The sequence below is a fragment of the Kogia breviceps genome, chromosome 5 (genome assembly GCF_026419965.1).
Source record: "Kogia breviceps isolate mKogBre1 chromosome 5, mKogBre1 haplotype 1, whole genome shotgun sequence".
Lineage (NCBI taxonomy): Eukaryota > Metazoa > Chordata > Mammalia > Artiodactyla > Physeteridae > Kogia > Kogia breviceps.
Genome location: NC_081314.1, coordinates 16,362,269 through 16,371,137, shown reverse-complemented (window position 1 = coordinate 16,371,137; position 8,869 = coordinate 16,362,269). Strand labels below are relative to the sequence as shown.

The 8,869-nt window shown below is 41.9% G+C and overlaps 1 long non-coding RNA gene across 2 annotated transcripts in view; it reads right to left on the bottom strand.

Annotated features, from left to right (window-relative positions):
- Positions 1 to 8,869, bottom strand: part of LOC136794224 (uncharacterized) — a 28,554-nt gene that overhangs the window by 6,835 nt on the left and 12,850 nt on the right. For both annotated transcript variants that reach the window (XR_010840623.1, XR_010840624.1), the window contains 2 exons: positions 2,780 to 2,936; positions 1,159 to 1,319 (listed from right to left, as the gene is read on the bottom strand). This is a non-coding gene — a long non-coding RNA (uncharacterized lncRNA). The remainder of the gene's footprint in view (positions 1 to 1,158; positions 1,320 to 2,779; positions 2,937 to 8,869) is intronic.

The window sequence follows — 8,869 nt, the reverse complement described above, 5'->3', positions numbered from 1 at the left end:
TTTTCCTTAGCTTCACAATGTGGAGGTGGGAGTCTCAGCACCTCAAAGCTGAGTACATCTCCCTGGGGTGTTTGTGTTTGCAGAATCTCTGTCTTCTCAGCAACAGCCTGGCTGCCTGGAGGCCAGCCAGGTCTGATCCAGTCCAGTTAGTAGTTTCTGCAACTTGGGAAGCCTGAATAATAACGGATTCCCAGGGCTTCCCTGGTGGCGCAGCGGTTGAGAGTCCGCCTGCCGATGCGGGGGACACGGGTTCGTGCCCCGGTCCGGGAAGATCCCACATGCCGCGGAGCGGCTGGGCCCGTGAGCCATGGCCGCTGAGCCTGCGCGTCCGGAGCCTGTGCTCTGCAACGGGAGAGGCCACAACAGTGAGAGGCCCACGTACCGCATAAAAAAAAAAAAAAAAAAAAGGGATTCCCAGAGCTGCCAGGCATGCAGCGTGGGATCCAAAAACCAAGTTTAGCCTGTCTGACCCTGAGTGTGCAGCCTGAAGTGTCTAATGTCATTGGTAAGCCCATGAGCTAGTAAAACAAGAGAGTCAATGCCTGTCCCCTTGATGACATCAAGGTCTGGCTTGACCAGCTCAATTAGCCTTACTCACTGAGGCTGCATCAGGCTATAGAAACAGCATGAGCTATAGAAGCAGAACATCCCAATCTCAAATCCAGGTGGCAGCATTTCCCAGCTGTGTTAGCTTGAACAAAACACTTAACCTTTCAGAATCTCAGTTTCCTTATCTACAGAATAGGGATAATGAGGCTAATGGAATAATGTGAGTAAAGGATCTATTTAAGTGAAAACACCTGACTTGCACAACTTTAAGACAAACAGGGCCTTGGCTTGTGTGGCTAGCATATGAGGCCAGGATTGGTTTCAGGCACAGAAGGATCAAGGAATATGCTCAAGACTCTACCTTTTGGGCTTCCCTGGTGGCGTAGTGGTTAAGGGTCCGCCTGCCGAGGTAGGGGACACAGGTTCGTGCCCGGGTTCGTGCCCAGGTCCGGGAGGATCCCACATGCCGCGGAGCGGCGGGGCCCGTGAGCCATGGCCGCTGAGCCTGCGCATCCGGAGCCTGTGCTCCGCAATGGGAGAGGCCACGGCGGTGAGAGGCCCGCGTACCACAAAAAACAAACAAACAAACAAAAAAAACAAAGACTCTACCTTTTTCTGCTCACATCTCAGTTCTGCTTTCCTCTCAGTTGGTGTGCTTCTCAGGCAGGTTGTTCCCACAGGCTAGCAGTGATGACTGCTTATATTTCCAGGCATAGGCCATCTTTCAGCTAGGGAAACTTGCCAAAAAGGAGGTATCTCTTTCCTGATATCTGTAGGAGAAAAAAATCCTGATAAAACTCATTGGACTATTTGAGTCATGAATCTATTCCTATCCAGGTATCCATCCATCACCTCTTCCTATAGCCAGAGCAGTGGTATTTAGCTTGGCCAAGCCTGGGTCCCACAGTCAAAACATGGAGATGGGGACTTCCCTGGTGGTACAGCGGTAAAGAATCCTCCTTACAATGCAGGGGACGTGGGTTCGATCCCTGGTCAGGGAAGTAAGATCCCACATGTTGTGGGGCAACTAAGCCCACGTGCCACAACTACTGAGCTCGCGCGTCTGGACGACGGCCCCCGTGCTGCAAACTACAGAGCCCACGTACCCTGGAGCCTGCGGGCCACAACTAAAGAAGAGAAAATCCTGTGCCACACTAGAAAGAAGCCCGCATACCATAATGAAGAGCCCGTGCACCACAACTAAGACCCGATGTGGCCAAAAATAAATAAAATAAATAAATCTTGTTTTAAAAAAGTGGAGATTTGTCATATACCACAAAGACTATATCCTAAGGACCCAGAGTCCTTAGCAATCACACCCTCACTGCTTTGCCTTGATTTTACTTTTTTACCCCTTTGGTTGAAACTGAACTCCAAGAAAAACTTCAGAGGCACAACCTCTGAACCTCTCTGACCATTTACCAAATAGCACCGTATTTACAGTACAGAGAGGGAAGATCTGGGAGACTTCTTTGGTTCTCACAGGAAACTGATAATTACAACCTAAAAAAAAGTGGCAAAAAACAAAAAACCTTCACATTCAATTTTAAACAAGTGGGATTACCAAACTGGATAGTAGAAAACTAAGATTAAGGACATTTTGAAGACTCTGTGCAAAGACAGTATGTGCAAGTCATAATGTACAAGCTCAAAATATGACTCTTCACTGTTATCCATAAAAATCCCTGGGGAATCCCGAGAAGTGGGCTAGTGTTTTGCTGTCATTCATGTCGAGGTCCAAAAGAAAGAGGATTAAATCAATGTATCCATGGGATGCCCAATTCTTTTAACTTTTTTCTTGGGTAATATTCAGCCCCATCCTGCCACCACAGATATTATATGGGGTCAACCACACTGAACTGACTACAATTTTTGCCAAAGTGCCTGGCATCTCAGAGTTGGAGCATTTCATTGGAGAGAGCACTGGACTTGGAATCCAGTCTTTGGGGAAACCTGAACTTATGGTCCCAACTCCATGGCCAACCAGTTATGTGACCTTCAAGGATCAATCACAATGACTCACCAACATGTTTTCATTAGTTTGTTTCCTTATTGAGTCCTTGGGATCATCAGTACTGCATTTAGTGCTTTATATATCTTACCTCTAATCCCCCAACAACCCTGATGTCTCCTCATCAACCTCCATCCTGTGACCAGTCTGAGTGGCCCAAAGCTCCCAGATACTTGTCAGGAACCACACACCAGCAAACATACACTCACCGATACTCACACAGGCTCAGTCAGCTGTATCTCTGGGTCTTCAGCAGCGTCCACAGTTTCTTTGATTTTTCAGTTCTCAGGCGTTTGCATACACCTCGGAGCTGCTTTTGAACTATTGCATTCATCCAGCTGAAGCCAGGCTGATTTATCATGCTTCCCAATCCACCCTGAGGAAAGAAAGGGGTTATTTTCTTCAGAATAGCCCAAATTAATATGAAATGAGTAAAAGAGGAATTAGGAGTAGGGATAAACAGAGTTTCCTTTGGGTTTAGTATTTAGTGCAAGACACTATATCGTGGAGACAAAATGTCACTAAAGTTCTTCAAAAGTATTCAAATCCTATTCTGGAGCAAAAGTATTTAATTTAGATACAGACAAAAGGGTCTAACAGTGATGGTTTTCAGTATGCATACCACCACAATACTCAGTACTAAAGGCAGCTACGACCTAATGATCAAATAAGATGAAAACCCTTAGCCACCCCTACTATAGGATTGCTAAGAGAAATCAGAGATTTCTTCCTGGGAGAACCTTCCAGGGAGAGTTGGGACCTGCCTGGAGATGAGGAACGTACAAGTCCCTTCTATAGAAAATATCATATTTTGTCTTATCTTTTAACTTAGATTTGGGGAGGAAATGTAAAGATAATGTAAAACCTAATATGAAAAAGGCTAAAAATATTTGTTCTTTAATCCAGCAATTCTTTTTTTTTCACATCCTCTAAGGAAATAATCATAAATATTTATGCCCAAAGATATATATCAATTGTTTTGAGTAGTGAAACTGCATCATCCTAAAATCCAGCTAGAGGAAGACTTAAATAAATAATAGTTTATTCATGTAAATTAATACACAGCCATTAAATTCTTAAGATTTTTTAAAATATTATTTCTTTTAAATAGTGCATTGAAAAATGCCCTGGAAAGAAATATATTCCAAAATATTTTAAAGTGGTTGTTTTTAATAGTGATATAATGATTCTTTTTCTTTATTTATACTTCTCAGTACTTTCCAAATTTTCTTCAATGAGAATATCTTCATTTCCTATCCAGAGGAAAAAAACAAAACTAAGAACTTATGGAGGATCAAAAACTTGAAAATAACATCCAGAAATGGCACAATATGAATATACTTAACTATACACTTAAAAATAGTTAATATGGTAAATTTTATGTTATGTGGGGTTTTTTTAACCACAATTTAAAAATAATAATAACATCCAAGCAGGAAGTCCATATGGCAAGTGCAGCCTGTTACCTGGAGACCAGACCATCTCAGACAGCTTGGAGGGAGGAAGCTGATAAGTCGTGGCTGAATAGAGCTCTCTGTTTATTCCGAACCAATAAAATGAAATGCTTATGAGCCCAGAAACTGGACCTGTACTGAGTTGTTTCAGTTTTTCCCCTTTGGAGACACTTTGGCATTCATTTCTCCATTTCATCACCTCTATTCAAACTTGAAGATGGGAGACAGAGGCCCATATCCCGATAGTGGGCAAGGACCAGAAAAGAGTGGGGGGAGCTAGAACAAGTGTTGGGAGTCCATATGCAGGTTTAACCTCTTACTTTCTCCCCAAGGCCACACGTTTCCTCCCCATTGGCCTCCCTGGTTCCCAACGCCTTTTTCTGGACAAAAGGGCCAACTCAAAAGAGCAAGGACAAGCTTGCTGTGAGGCAGGTGATCTAATGTTGGCAGGTGGCCTGGACCTCCACTCTCCTGTGTAGGGAAGTATCCAGAGCAGACCATCAGTTCCCAAGCCTTCAATACCTGAAACACATCAGACCTGCATCTGGAAAAGAAGGAGCTTGGTAAAAGCCATATGTCTTGTATCTAAAGAGGAAGACTTTAGGGGCCTCAATGACTTTCTCAGGGTTTCTAAAAGATAATCTGAACCTCAGTTAGTGTGTTACCCTTAGACTCCACTCAGAGATGTTAGGCAAAATTTAGTAGCCTTTTTCTAACTGGGAAAGTAAAGTTTTAGAAACCTAGGCCTACATAAAAGTGAAGAAAACAAACCAAACTCCCTTTTCCTGAACAGACATTAGAAATTAAGAGAAAAGCATCGATGGCAGAACTGAATGATGATGAAAGATCTCTTCGAGCCTTAAAAAATATATAGAAAATTACTAATATTAATACTACTATCAGTGTCATCTACTGAGATCTAGTAGATCTCAGACATAGCTTCAGGCCCTTTTTGTACACTAGCTCCAGTCCTCAAAATAACTCAAGAGACAAGTATTATTATCCTCATTTCACATATGAAGACACCAAGGCTCAGAGAGGTTAAGTGTCTTGCCTAAGTAAGGTGATTAACTGTCCTGGTTTGTGATAAACTGTCCTGAGTTTAGCACTGAAAGCCTTGTCTTCCAGGAAACCCCTCAGTCCTCAGCAAATTAGGACATCTGGTCACCCTATGCCAAAGCTACATAGCTAATAGGAAAGTATGGACTCCAACCAAGATTTGTCTGGCTCCACACCTCACTCTCTTTCCACTATGCCAGAGTGAATCCCACTGAGGCAAAATACATACATAAATACAGACAAAGGAGGGAAGGAAGGAAGGGAGAGAGGGAGGGAGGGAGGAATAAGTCTGCTTTAAAGGAAAATGCATTTGCCTATGAAGCCAAGAAGCATAATACTTAAAACAACATACTGTAAAATTTCAATCTTTAATTCTCTAATTTTAAACAAAATGTCAAAAAAGAGCAAATCTATTGTAAATGTTGGACAGAAGATGGTGGGGATGGAGGAGGACATCAGGCTAGCTGTTCCCTCTGATCTGACACATTCAGGCTCAGCAAAACTCTCACTGTGCTGTGTGACATGGGCGCATTTTTAAGGCTGAGGAGACCTGTGGTGTGATGCCACAGGGTCAGGGAAGGCCCAGGGTCCCCAAAGGGCACTCTCTGTAGGTGAAATCCCTGACCCCTCCAGTGGTGACAGCCAAAAGCCACCCAAAGGTCACTGAGATTGGGTTTGGGCTGAGACACATTTCATCTCAGCACTAATCTTATGGTAGAGCTCCCCAGAACTCTGGGTTCTGAGTCAGTTTCCATCAATCAAGAGTTTTTCCAATCCTTTCTTGTCTGAAGTGGAGCTGGATGTGACCTGCTCACTCTGGTCTCAGGTTTGTGACCAGTCCAGGCTTTTCCTGTTATCAAAGCTGCCACCCTTAGCCCTTGTTATCAATAAAAAGCTTATTTATTTTGTTCAACAATCCGACTTGAATTTCCCCAAAGAATTTTTTGAAAGGTAAAATATCAAATATATTAATCATGTAGGACTTTGCTGCCCATACTTATTGCCCAAAGGAGGACAGTTGCCATGGCAATGGCTCTGGTAAGGAGGATGGAGTCTGGCTGAAGGGTGAATAATATACCATAATAGGGCATAGGCCACCCAGCTAGCCCCCCCTTATGATACTGGGAGTGTTTGCCCAAGTCTTAGGAGTTAAGTCATAATAAGAGAGAATGAGAGAAAGAAAAATGCCCAACAAGTATTTTGAGGGATGGGGCTGGGGCATCAGAATGGGCGGGTGTATGTGACTGTGTCTTCTCCTGAGGGCTGGCAGAGCCCTCCCACCACCAGCCCTTGTGCAGCCACACCGGCCCCATCCATCTGCAAAGGGGCACAGCCAGCGGGGCAGAGAGAAGCCAGTGAAGGGTTCACTGGAGAGCTGGCATTGGAATGACCCTTCTGGCCTCTCCGGCAACATACTCCAAGTCACTACCGGGTTCATTCTCTGTGACCCAGTGGTCCCTTCCTGGGAATCTGCCCAAAGGAAATCATCCTGACTCTTAAATAAAGCTTGTTCTGTGGCTCAGGGAACCATCCGCTGAAGGCATTTGTTAGTACCTTTGATAGCATTATCACACCAGAGATATGTCTTTCCATGTGCAAGAAATACTAGTGAAATTGTTGGGAGAAAGCTGAACAAAAACAAAACTTTACCTTCTAAAAAAAGCAAAATTCAGCCCCTAAGGAGGGAATAAGTTCTCCACTTGCAGAATTTGTAACATTTCTGTGCACCAACGCACGTTCTCATTACTGCCAGGGCTGTGCCTCTAAAAAGAATATCTGTGCAATGTGAGGAGAAAGGGTTTGTTACCAAAAACCACCAGCAAACATCTGTCTAGATGTATTGATGCAGTTGCTGGCTTTCAGTATGATTTTACTTTCTTCTTGGACTTTTCAAGGCATAACATAGATGTTCAAGTTACAAAATAACATGTTTTAAGGCAAATAAGTAAGTTTAAAGCAGGGGAGTTGATAGGTATTCTTCAGCCCATAAGAAGTTCTGAATAGCAACAATGTAACTAGCCTTCTGCCTTAAATTGTTATTTTCCTTACAACCATTTTATTGAACTTGAATAAGCGGCAAATTTAATGGAAAAAGTTTCCGGCTTTATTTGCACTTTTTATTTAACATTATTCATATAATTCTTATTATCCTCTCCCTCTATTATATTTACAGATATGGCAGATGTGAGCAGGAGACTATTAATATTTTGCTCTGAACTTGGCATCCAGACTTAAAATTCTCCCCTCATTCCCTTGTTGGTTGCACAGTTCTTCAAATCAACAGTTGCTAAATTAATTGCAATTTCACAGGGTGTTTAAATATTTGAGACCATTGTTGCTGAATGGTTGCTTGGTAATCAGCCCAGACCCAAATCAAACACAAGTTGTATTTATGATTTTTAAATTTGTCTATGAGTCTGCTTCTGTTTTGTAGATAGGTGCATTTGTGCCTTATTTTAGTTTCCACATAAGTGATATCATATGATATTTGTCTCTCTCTGACTTACTTCACTTAGTATGATAATCTCCAACATGTGGCATCCATGTTGCTGCAAATGGCTTTATTTTGTTCTTTTTTATGACTGGGTAGTATTCCATTGTATATATGTACCACATCTTTATCCATTCATCTGTCAATGGACATTTAGGTTGTTTCCATGTTTTGGCTATTGTGAACAGTGCTGCTATCAACACAGGGGTACATGTATCTTTCTGGTTTTTTGTTTTGTTTTGTTTCACATCTTTATTGGAGTATAACTGCTTTATAATGGTGTGTTAGTTTCTGCTGTATAACAAAGTGAATCAGCTGTACATATAAATATATCCCCATACCTCCTCCCTCTTACGTCTCCTCCCACCCTCCCTATCCCACCCCTCTAGGTGGTCACAAAGCACCGAGCTGATCTCCCTGTGCTATGTGGCTGCTTCCCACTAGCTATCTATTTTACACTTGGTAGTGTATATATGTCCATGCCACTGTCTCACTTCGTCCCAGCTTACCCTTTCCCCCTCCTTTCATATGAGATCAAGAACACAAGAAACACCCCACATAGGTCCAAATGAATACACTGGACTTCAGAAAAACATTACACACATTATCTTGAATTCAAACTGTCATGAAAACCAGGAGAACAGTGTTCATCCATGAGGATGTATAATGTAAATGAATCACCACTCTTTGGGAACGTTCTTTGAAGTAGAAACCAAATTTTTTTTTCTTTACCTCCTCCTCTCTCCCACCAAAATAGATGATAGATGATAGATAGATAGATAGATAGATAGATAGATAGATAGATAGATAGATAGACAGATAGATAGATAGATAGGAACAAAGCAGGGGGAAGACTTTGGGCATGAAGAAGTTCAGTGCAGCATTGTTTTTAATTCTGTAAAACTGGAAAAGGGAAAACAAAAACCTTAATCTTAACAGCAAGGAAAAAGTTAAACTATGATGCAGTACACAGTGAAATATAATGCAAACAATAAAATGATGTTTAAGAAATCATCATAACATATGGAGAAATTCTCATCCTTTCATGTTACAAGAAAAAGTAAAATTCATCATTGTAAATGCAATATAATTTAATCATAGGGAAAACATGTAAGAATCTGGAAGGAAATGCATCAAACTATTGACTGTTCTTGTTTTGAAGTGCTGAGACCAGGGTAAGTATATTTTCTTCTATTCCATTTTTTCCAGGTTTTCTATAACGGGCATGTAATTTTTATGTTTGCAATAACAATCAACCCTTAAAAAAACCCAATACCTATCTCTTACCTCATAGCTATTCCCAAC